Source organism: Mytilus californianus, unplaced genomic scaffold (genome assembly GCF_021869535.1).
Source record: "Mytilus californianus isolate M0D057914Y unplaced genomic scaffold, xbMytCali1.0.p SCAF_8, whole genome shotgun sequence".
NCBI classification, from domain to species: domain Eukaryota; kingdom Metazoa; phylum Mollusca; class Bivalvia; order Mytilida; family Mytilidae; genus Mytilus; species Mytilus californianus.
In genome coordinates this window covers 68,030,600-68,043,212 of record NW_026262734.1, presented here as the reverse complement: position 1 = coordinate 68,043,212, position 12,613 = coordinate 68,030,600, and positions in this window count along the sequence as shown.

Below are 12,613 nucleotides of genomic sequence, written 5' to 3'. Positions count from 1 at the left end.
ACCCTCCCCTAACCTGGGACAGTGGTGTAACAGCACAACATAAGAACAAACTATAAAAATCAGTTGAAAAAGGCTTAACTCATCAGATCGATACAAAGCAGAAAAACATCAAACATGAACACAGACTGGACGTGGCAGGGTATTTATCCATCCCTCATCCCTAACAACAAAAAGGACACTAAGTATAGATCTGATAGTCTTGTAAACATGAGTGTTCATACCATACATGTATTCTGAGCCCTTAATTAATCTGAATCTTCAAAGATATGAACGAATTCAACAGAAGCTACCAATAATCTGCAAATAAGTTAAAAATTATTGATAAGATCTTTAAAAATCTTTTGCAATGTTTATAAAGCAATAATCCACTCCAGTATAAAAATAAGGAGATCTGGTATGATTGCAATGTAACAAATATCCACCAGAGTTTAAAAGACATGGTTGTTAGCTATTATGGGTCACCCTACAGCCTTCAACAATGAACAAAACCCACAAGGTCTAGTCAGCTATGTCACAAATAAAGTTGCATGTAACTCATGCATAAGTATATGCACAGTTTGATAGATTTGATACAAACCAAAGCAGGTTTAATAGTAACAACAATGAATGATAATTCATCATCTCCATTTTAAAGTGAGATAAATGCTCTCTCATAGGTTGCGACCAGTTATCTATTTCTTGCATGAAGAGATATTTCTAGTATCACACTGCATGGAGTGTGATATGAAAAAGTGATAGGAAAACTGTATTAATTTTATTGGCTTATCCAGCATCATGAGACGATATTACAACATTTCCATTGGCTATTCTTTAGGTCATTGATGACTTTCAAAGGTTAAGACAATGTACATTTTATTCATGGCAACGGACATATGTGATTTCTTCAACACTCTTATTTTCACCTGAAAATCTTCTTTTTTTGTCAAATTTTATTACATTCTGAAGCGTACAAAAAGTTTTAAAATGTCTTATGTTAAAGTTTGACGCAGGAACAGGACATATGATGTCATAATGGTATGTGCGAAGATCATTGAGGAATTTTTAATTCAACACTATGTGAGTGTTGACCATTAGAGAAATAGGTTTAATAACTCATGAGAATTGGCCAAAGGCTGGTTTATTATTATATGGAAATTAAATAACTTGATTTGATATCAAGAGACATCCAATTCTAACTCGTTATGAAACCTATTAATATCTACTTACTGTAGATTGATAAGTAGTGATGGGTATTGTATTTTGTGTACTAGTTAGTGGGTATAAGTTAACCAAAAATTAAAGATATATCCCGATTACAAGGGGTATTATGAAAAAATGCCAGTTGAGAGAAAGTAAAAAAATCCTGAGCTGCTAAAGGTTTATGAAATATGAACAAAATTCACCCAATAAAAGAAAATACATGAAAAATGCACTAGCTTTCAACCAACCAAAATCCAAGATTTTTATGTAATTAGGTGCAATTATACAAAATGCAAATTTCATGTCGGCCTGTTGATAAAAACAATGAAATCCTAGTACAAAGTATCCACAAAAAGATATTTTTTCTTTCATCTTCAAAAAAATTTAACCCAGGAAAATAAATGAATCCACTGTATTTATGGGAAGTTCTTAAACAGAGGCAGTATCTGCAGATTTTGCAGTCTTTTCTGGATTTCAAAAAGTTTGAAGGACTAAAGAGTGTTAAGGATGTTCGCTCCTCTTGTTTTTGAATTTTTTGCCAGATATTCGGAATCCTCTGGTTTTATCCATGTAGTGCCATTAAAAATTTTGCTTGCTAACCCCTACTTTTCTTTTCATAATTTTATTACATATAGTTTAAAGCCATATTTGAAAATCTTATAAAATCCTTGTAACTTTTTCATTGTTTTTGAAAGAAAAAATGGTGACAATGTTAAGTATATGAAAAATCTTGAGAGAATCATTTCCCGCTAAATTTTCAATGGCTTATATCTCGAAAACAATCACACAGTCCCTTCATTTTTAGGCAGTTAAGCTGCCTTATGCTAGCACCCTAGATTTGGACACTTTTTTCATACTTTTAATTCTGAAATACAAAAACTATGACCAGAATAACCTTAAATGATTGTCGAACGACGTATAATAATTGAAGTTGCACATAGGAAATAGTGCTCAATAGAAATCCGTACGTAGTTTATTATCCTATGTGCTTTTGGCTAAGATGTCAAAGAGCAATTGTATGAAATATTTCATGGCCGAAAATCTCTAATTACAAGTCGTTTATATTTCCCAAATGGCAAATTCGCAGGAAAATTGTTCATGTACACCAAATCTCTATGATAGAGGAAATAAAGTTATATATAGTAGTCTAAGTTGGCGGTAATTTTAACTTACACGAAACGTAAGTTAGTAAGTATACATTGATTCTGATGATATAAAGCCCGATTAAAAGTATTACTTAAAGTATTGTTAATCATGATATTCTTTTTGTTTAAGATGATTGTAATAATTAATTGATTTCAATTAAATGTATGCACATTTGAATTCCTTTCTTTTATTATATTATTCCGTTTATCACTGACCTTGCCAAATAAAGTTGTTGTTATTTTATGAATGAAAGAGAACCGGAATTGGTCGATATTTTAAGAAATGGGGAACAACTTGTCCCAGAGACAAGTCAGACTGTGTCCACTCGGACCGCTTGTCAGATTTACTTAGGGTTTCATAAAATGTGAGACTAACATGTCTAGCGGAGCCATCAATCTTTCGTTTGTGCATTGGGGACTATTTAGGGGTATTTTGAGGGACCTAAAGAAGGGAGGGGTTTACTATAGAACCCTTTGGGATTTTTTCTTTTTTTTAATTTTTAAATGACTATTACTTGAAAACAGTTAGTGATAGAAACACGTGGTCTTCAGTAATGATAACAGGACAATTAAACAAATCAAATATAATATTGGGTGAGTCCCTGGGGTCATCTCACCCCTCATCCCCCCCCCCCCAACCCTCAATTTAAAAATGTGCTTTTATCTTGTAAACGGTCGCAATCCCCACCCCTAAACCATATATATATATATATACTTGTATGGGACAATAAAACAAATCAAATGAACATTTGGGGGAATCCCAGGCGTCACCCAACCCCCTTCTGTTTGAGAACTTGTAAATGGTCGAGATCTCCACCCCTAAACCATATATATTAATTTATTGGACAATATAACAAAGCAAATGAAATATAGGGGGAGTCCCTGGGGTCACCAATCCCCTCCTGTTTGAGAACTTGGAAACGGTAGAGATCCCCACCCCTGAACCATATATATTCTTGTATGGGACAATAAAACAAATCAAATTAAATTGAGGGGGGAGGCCCCGGGGGTCACCCCTACAACTCCTGTTTGAGAACTTGTAAACGGTCGAGATCCCCACCCCTACACCATATATATTCTTGTATGGGACAATAAACCAAATCAAATGAAATATAGGGGAAGTCCACGGGGTGCCCTACCTCCCTTCTTTTAGAAAAATTGTAAACGGTCAAGATCCCCACCCGAAACCATATATATTCTTGTATGGGATAATAAACCAAATCAAATGAAATAAAGGGCGAGTCCCCTGGGGATCACTGCCCCCCCCCCCCCCCCCCCCCCCCCCTTTTGAGAACTTGTAAACGGTCATGATACCCACCCCTAAACCATATTTATTCCTGTTCGTCATTTCAAGAAGATTTGAATGACATTCAAGGTCAATCTCCTAGGCATCACATATGCATATCACTTTACTAGACCAAACCAATGTGTACTGGACTTTGCCCAATGTCAGGCGACCATGGGAATGACGAATTATGGGAGCTTTGTTTGAGAGACTTCGTAACAGCATCCTGTTACAATCATTTCTTGTTTATTATAAAATTTAATTGATGCAAAAAATAAGTCTAGGTTAATTGAATTTACTTTTAATTATTTTTTGAATTATTTCTGGGTCTATAAAAATTTTCATGTAGGGAAGCAAGTCCATTCATACTATTACAAACTCGTACTACGTAAACTTGTACCACTAAAAGTCAACTGGTACCAACGTTTACTACCAACTAGAACAACTGCAATCATTGCGAACTTGTGCCACTGCAGACTCACCATTAAAAATATACATTGATATATGCATTGCTTTTGAAAACCTTTATAAAATATTAATTAATTTGCTTAATAATCAATTCAATAAATAAACATAAATGTACAATATACGAATGTTTAATGTTTGTTCTTTCAAATCTTAAAAAAAATTGAAGCAACACTGCCACAGTTTTCATAATTACGTTTGCCTTGGTTTTTGGTTAACTGCCTATAGAGCTAACAGTGCTTTGATTTCTGCTTTTTTAGTTCCTTTATTTATATACTGCCAATTTATAACAGTCTTTTAAAAAGCTTGTTATTTTGAAACAGAGTAGCGAACATCCTTAAGTAAGATTTGTTTGTGGGTTTTTAATGCCAATCTCAGCTTCCTTGGGTATATTATGGCAACCAAATTTTATTCCTGGAGGAAGCCAGAGTACCCAGAGAAAACCACTCCCTTCCACAAGAAAACTGTCAATCCTAATCTTTAGGGGTGACAGTCTAGTGATCACTACTTGGGCCACTAAGCCCTGTTATGTAAGATGATTTTCATATGTTATTACTGATATCTGACATACAAAAGTCTTGTACAAATCTCTAAAAATCCTCTTGATCTGAGGTCTAAACTCCTGACCAAAATTACCCTATCTCCTGAACTGAGTTTCAAAGTCTATCACATGTATGTTAAAGGGAATGGTTGGTCTTTTTTGTGTGAATTTTCCATCTAAATGACATATCAATGTATGTTGATTCATCTAATCTCAACTAAGCTAGTGACACTCTATTTCTACACTAAATAAAACAATACACATTTTATTTTTTAATTATTTTATTATATCCCAAATTAACAAAACAATTTATAAACAAAGATCAACTAAGCCAAGTAAAACAAATATTTCAAACTCCATTAATTACATAGTAAAATAAATCTTAACATTATTGTTTTAATGGAACGTGAATATTGCATAATATTTTGTATTCAAAATTCTTGTCTTTAGATATTGAGGTATTATTGTTCAATAAAATTATTAAAAAATCAATAAATTTGATTACTAAATTTTCTACTGAAATAAATATATGATTGATTGATTGTTGACTGCTTAATGTTGTGTCAGCAATTAAATCTATAGTAAGAAGAGAAACTAATGCAACTATAGTGAAATCTGTATGACTTAACTTGAATTTTTCTGGTTTAATCAGTCTTAGGTGAAGAACAGATAATTTCAGGGGGTAGAATTTTGTAAAGAAAAAACTATTCAAATCAGTAATGTGTTTGAAATAATCAGTTTCCTAAATTCTTTTTAAGCATTGATTTGACACAGAATTAAGAAAATCAGTGCTACTTTAAAGCTTAAAATATACTTATGAAAATGGTTGGTCCAAACATACCAGTGATTTTAAAGAGTTATTTCACTTATAATTTTAATGAGTTATTTCCCTTAGTGATTTTAAAGAATTATTTCCCTTAGCTTAATTCAGTGTGCACTTTGATACAAGAGCTCTCATTATATGGCTTGTTAGCAAAAGTAATGATAAAAAATATAGTCAATTTCTGGTTTACAATGGTTCAAATTAGACAGATTTCACTGTAGTATCAAAATTACTGCCAAGTTTTTAAACGCATGGAAATTTATAAATTACTAGTATATCAACACTTAAAAGCACCAAACAGCATTATATTTATTTTACTTGGCCAGAAACATGAACCCACAGTAACAAAAACATGTAAAAAGTGATAAGAAAAAAATAGTTTTCAGTTAGTCAATGAAGTGACAATCCAGAAAAAGTAGAATTAAGATATGTATTCTAAGTGAGGACAATGTTATAATTGGAACTTGAATAGAAGGTATTGTGAGGCCAATATCAATGAGATAGCAACCTCACAATAAAAGTTAATTAATCAGGCTAATATAGAAATCAGCATACACTCTTCAAAGATGGACAAGTGCCCTTGTTTCCTGGTAAGTTCTAAATCTATTGTTTCGATTTGCATAAATTACTAATTGTAAAATTTCAGCTTGAAATAATTCTATGATGCATTGAAAATAAATTATATTTATTCCAAATTATTTTTATGTTTATCAATCATTTTAATTTTTTAACAAAGATAATTCAAGTGTTGATTTTAAATTTCTAAAAATGTATATGAATTTTTAAGATGTGTAGAAAAGTTTGAAAATAAATAAATTTAAGCACATATTTCAATGAGATTTTTTCAAAATATTGTTTTTTAAATCATGATTTCTAAAAGATTTGAAAGTGGAAAAACGTTAATAAAGAATTAGTCCTCACCATTGCCTGTATCATTGTAGGATGGAAATACTTCAAGAAAATATGAATGGAAGCCTAACTTTTTTTTACATGATGTTTAATTTTTCACTTAAAAAAAATATGCTGTAACAAAGTAAAAGCTGGAAAGAATGAAATGAAAAAATTTGAACAACATTTCAATAGTACAGGTATAACCTTCTTTTTACTTAAAATTCAAAACTTTTATGCAGATTGCCACAAAACAAGCTGGATTTCACTAGCAAAGATATGTTAAACAAATTTTGATTCCATTAAATTCCTTAAAAAAACATTTTTAACATCTTAAACATAAAATTAAAGTAAAGAGACAGAAATATAGTTTGATTTGTAGATTTTGACAACTCAAGAAAAACATAACAATGGAAAATTATAAAAACAGTATTGTTAAAAAACACAAAAATACATGTTTTGAATATTTGTAAATTACCATTGGCATTTTGGAAATATTAAATATATTACACAAAAGTTCTGAATTTAGAGTACATGAGAAAAAACAGTTTCTAATGTATCCCTGTCAAACCTTACATATCCTCAGATAATCCCCCTTGCACTAATAAAGGCCACTCTCAACTCTTTCTGTAGACATGAGTAAACTGTAGATTTTAATTCTCCATGAAACTAAATCTATTGTTTCTTGTTTGAAGCTGACTTTTCTTTCATGTTTGGTATATTCCATGAATCCGATCACTTTTTTTTCAAAGATCATTAACAAAACTTAATATTGAGCACCCTCAGAAAATGTGATACCATACAGATGTAATCCAAAAAATCTGAATAATTGCTAACTGCAAAATCAAAGTTCATAATAAATGATGAACTCTGAAAGCATCATCATAATAAATGATGAACTCTGAAAACATCATCATGATAAATGATGAACTCTGAAAACATCATCATAATAAATGATGAACTCTGAAAACATCATCATAATGCAGCAACAAAATCTAGAAAAATTAATTCCTCAGATCCTAACCCAAATAATTCAGTCCCTCCCCGTAATCTATCCCTCCTACTTGCGAGGGCCTTAATTCCTAACACAATAAAAACTCTTCACGAATCCTGGATAGTGATTGGTGCCCTGTAGAAGAGGTGACCAATCAGCAATCATCTCAATTTTATCGAGATAGGTAAATCCCGAGCTAATTCCGAATGATTGTTTGAAGATTTTTCATTGTCTTTACATTCAGGCGTTAATGAAGTAATCGTAGATCAACGGAATATAACTACTGAATTATTTGGATTACTCAGATCCTTACATATTTTTCAAAAATATCTTAGTCAATGAAATGTAACTTTTTCCATATATAACTGTACACAATAATTTTCACATCTAAATCCCATGTAATATATACTTCTTTGATGCAAATTTACATTTGAAATATTTTGAAAATTTTAAAATACCTGTATTGGGTGGGTGTTAAAGTATTTCTAAACTTTGTGACACTGTCATATTCATTTTCATCTTGTATACCTTTTACAAGACTAAACAAAATGGAGTTGGTTTTATTCATGATTTTCATCTACTTGAAAGCCTACAATAACATTACAACATTTGATAAATGTTTACAAAAATACAGTGTAAAAAGAGATAAGTATGCATAGAATTTAAGACATGAAATACAATAAACACACATAAATATCCACTAAAGTCCAAAACATTTAAATGTGGCACACATTAAGAAGACATACTTTAATCACTTTTAACTGTCTTTAAAATTCGGCATTATAGCAGAAATTTTGCTGAAATCAACCAGTTCTATTTTAATTTCAACAAGTGTTATCTGATAAATATTGATTCCAACACAAATATTGTTTGACATCTCTTGTTAAAAATTTGAAAATTTGATTTGATTTTGATTTTTGGTGTTTTAACGCCACTTTTAAGCACAGCTTTTGGACTATTTCGTGGCAGCCAGTTTTTATTGGTGGAGGAAGCCGGAGTGCCCGGAGAAAACCACTGACCTTCGATAGGAAAACTGACAATCCTAGTCAATTAAGATTGTAGTCGAGTGCACCCGCACGAGCGGGGTTCGAACTCACAACCTCAGTGTTGACTGGCTAGTGATTACAGTAGTAACTACTTAGACCACTCGGCCACCGAGGCCCCATAAAATTTGAAATATTTAACCTGGTCACAAGTTGCAAGAAATATGTGAACACATGAACGACTTCTGTTGTAAATAAAAAGATTTACTAAAACAACGACAATCATTTTCAATGCTTTGTACATACAAGTTCTAATTATACATTTATTGCTTAAATTGCACTTTGTGGGTGAAAATAAATGTACTACTAGATGGCAAACAACTACACAATTCATTTCTACAATGTAATACACATCAAGTTTAAGATCAAATGCAAACAGAAACAGCAGTATGAGATTGATGCATCTAAAAATGTAAGGATTTCAAAATGAAATAATCATTATTTTCAGCACTAATTCTAATAAAAAGTTTCAGCAAAAATGAACACATTGCACTACAAAAATTGTATTTGTAAATCTATTTGCGGTTTCAGAATCTAATGCATTCTGGGTAATATTTTCAAAAGCGTACACCAAATTGTGTTGTTTGTGGCTCATATCATTCTAAACAATAGAAATTCAACCAATGGCTTGATCTTATTTTCATCTAAGGGTACAAACAATAAAATTACCCATAATCCTTCAGATTGTGGAGCAGCAGACTACAATCACAACATCCCTTTCCTCTTTACAGATTACAAACACTGCAGAGCTCAGAATTATTTTTTAAATTCAGTCTTAATAAATATATTTGAATAAAAAAAGATGTGGGTTATATAGCAATGAGACAGCAATTCAACAACACAATAAAAACAGAAAAGTCATCTACATGTAAATGTCAAAATATCATATGGCTTTCAGCAAAAGACAAGGGCCTTTAATCATCTCTAAATTGCTTAGATTATGTGTTTGTAATTAACAAACCTGCATGAACACAATGTAAAATAAAATGCTTCGCTGGGCGCAGCTTGATACGACCGCAGAGGTCGAACCCTGAACAGTTGGGGCAAGTATGGACACAACATTCAAGCTTGATACAGCTCTGAATTTGGATTGTGATTAAATATTTGACACAGCATAGGTTTCTGACACAGAAAGAATGTGGTCTAAGAACTTCAATTTTTTTAATTTACCTATTATGGTCCAATGTCCAAAATCAAAATACATGGTTAGATTCAGCATATCAAAGAACCCCATATATTCAATTTTTGTTGAAATCAAACAAAGTTTAATTTTGGACCCCAACTTGGACCAACTTGAAAACTGGTCCCATAATCAAAAATCTAAACACATGTTTAGATTCAGCATATCAAAGTACCCCAAGAATTCAATTTTTGTTAAAATCAAACTAAGTTTAATTTTGGACCCTTTGGACCTTAATGTAGACCAATTTAAAAAACGGGACCCAAAATTAAAAATCTAAAAACACGGTTAGATTTGGCATATCAAAGAACCCCAATAATTAAATTTTTGATGAAATCAAACAAAGTTTAATTTTGGACCCTTTTGACCTCAATATGAACCAATTTGATAGCAGGCCCACAAAATAAAAAATCTAAATACATGGTAAGATTCAGCATATCAAAGAACCCCATATATTCAATTTTTGTTGAAATCAAACAAAGTTTAATTTTGGACCCCAATTTGGACCAACTTGAAAACTGGGCCAAAAATCTAAAATCTAAATACATGTTTAGATTCAGCATATCAAAGAACCCCATATATTCAATTTTTGTTGAAATCAAACAAAGTTTAATTTTGGACCCCAACTTGGACCAACTTGAAAACTGGTCCCATAATCAAAAATCTAAACACATGTTTAGATTCAGCTTATCAAAGTACCCCAAGAATTCAATTTTTGTTAAAATCAAACTAAGTTTAATTTTGGACCCTTTGGACCTTAATGTAGACCAATTTAAAAAACGGGACCCAAAATTAAAAATCTAAATACACGGTTAGATTTGGCATATCAAAGAACCCCAATAATTAAATTTTTGATGAAATCAAACAAAGTTTAATTTTGGACCCTTTTGACCTCAATATGAACCAATTTGATAGCGGGCCCACAAATAAAAAATCTAAATACATGGTAAGATTCAGCATATCAAAGAACCCCATATATTCAATTTTTGTTGAAATCAAACAAAGTTTAATTTTGGACCCCAATTTGGACCTACTTGAAAACTGGGCCAAAAATCTAAAATCTAAATACATGTTTAGATTCAGCATATCAAAGAACCCCATATATTCAATTTTTGTTGAAATCAAACAAAGTTTAATTTTGGACCCCAACTTGGACCAACTTGAAAACTGGGCCCATAATCAAAAATCTAAACACATGTTTAGATTCAGCATATCAAAGTACCCCAAGAATTCAATTTTTGTTAAAATCAAACTAAGTTTAATTTTGGACCCTTTGGACCTTAATGTAGACCAATTTAAAAACGGGACCCAAAATTAAAAATCTAAATACACGGTTAGATTTGGCATATCAAAGAACCCCAATAATTCAATTTTTGATGAAATCAAACAAAGTTTAATTTTGGACCCTTTTGACCTCAATATGAACCAATTTGATAGCGGGCCCACAAATAAAAAATCTAAATACATGGTAAGATTCAGCATATCAAAGAACCCCATATATTCAATTTTTGTTGAAATCAAACAAAGTTTAATTTTGGACCCCAATTTGGACCTACTTGAAAACTGGGCCAAAAATCTAAAATCTAAATACATGTTTAGATTCAGCATATCAAAGAACCCCATATATTCAATTTTTGTTGAAATCAAACAAAGTTTAATTTTGGACCCCAACTTGGACCAACTTGAAAACTGGGCCCATAATCAAAAATCTAAACACATGTTTAGATTCAGCATATCAAAGTACCCCAAGAATTCAATTTTTGTTAAAATCAAACTAAGTTTAATTTTGGACCCTTTGGACCTTAATGTAGACCAATTTAAAAACGGGACCCAAAATTAAAAATCTAAATACACGGTTAGATTTGGCATATCAAAGAACCCCAATAATTCAATTTTTGATGAAATCAAACAAAGTTTAATTTTGGACCCTTTTGACCTCAATATGAACCAATTTGATAGCGGGTCCACAAATAAAAAATCTAAATACATGGTTAGATTCAGCATATCAAAGAACCCCAAGAATTCAATTTTTGATGAAATCAAACAAAGTTTAATTTTGGACCCTTTTGACCTCAATGTGGACAGAGTTGATAACGGGGCCCAAAAATCAAAAATCTAAATACATGGTTAGATTCAGCATATCAAAGAACCCCATATATTCAATTTTTGTTGAAATCAAACAAAGTTTAATTTTGGACCCCGATTTGGACCAACTTGAAAACTGGGCCCATAATCAAAAATCTAAATACATGTTTAGATTCAGCATATCAAAGTACCCTAAAAATTCAATTTTTGTTAAAATCAAACTAAGTTTAATTTTGGACCCTTTGGACCTTAATGTAGACCAATTTGAAAAAGGAACCAAAAATTGAGAATCTAAATACACGGTTAGATTCGGCATATCAAAGAACCCCAATAATTCAATTTTTGATGAAATCAAACAAAGTTAAATTTTGGACCCTTTGGACCTCAATGTGGACCAATTTAAAAACGGGGCCCAAAATCCAAAAACTTAATACACGGTTAGATTCAGCATATTAAAGAACCCCAAGAATTCAAGAATAAAACCCCATTGAAATTGATCAAGAAATAAGCAATTTATACGAAGTATCTTCTTTTGCACAATACTGTGCAATTGAATATTTCTTGCTATTGTGCAATACTGTACAATTGACAATTTCTTGCTATTGCGCAATATTGTGCTATTGGATATTTCTTGCTATTGCGCAATACTGTGCAATTGAAGATTTCTTGCTATTGCGCAATACTGTGCAATTGAAGATTTCTTGCAATTGTGCAATACTGTGCAATTGAAAATTTCTTGCTATTGCACAATACTTATTATATAATAATTTACACATCCTGTTTGGTGTGTATCTCCTACCATATCATTATTATTTGCTTTTAAATATTAATCAGAAATAACCAACTTAAAATGGAAAATTTTAAAAGAAAAAAAAAAGGAAAAAAAGAAAAAAAAAGAAAAAAAAAAATCCCCCCCCCAAATTTTTTGAACCCCCTTATGATTCATCACCCCCAAACTCAATCCCAGCCTTCCCTTTGTGGTATG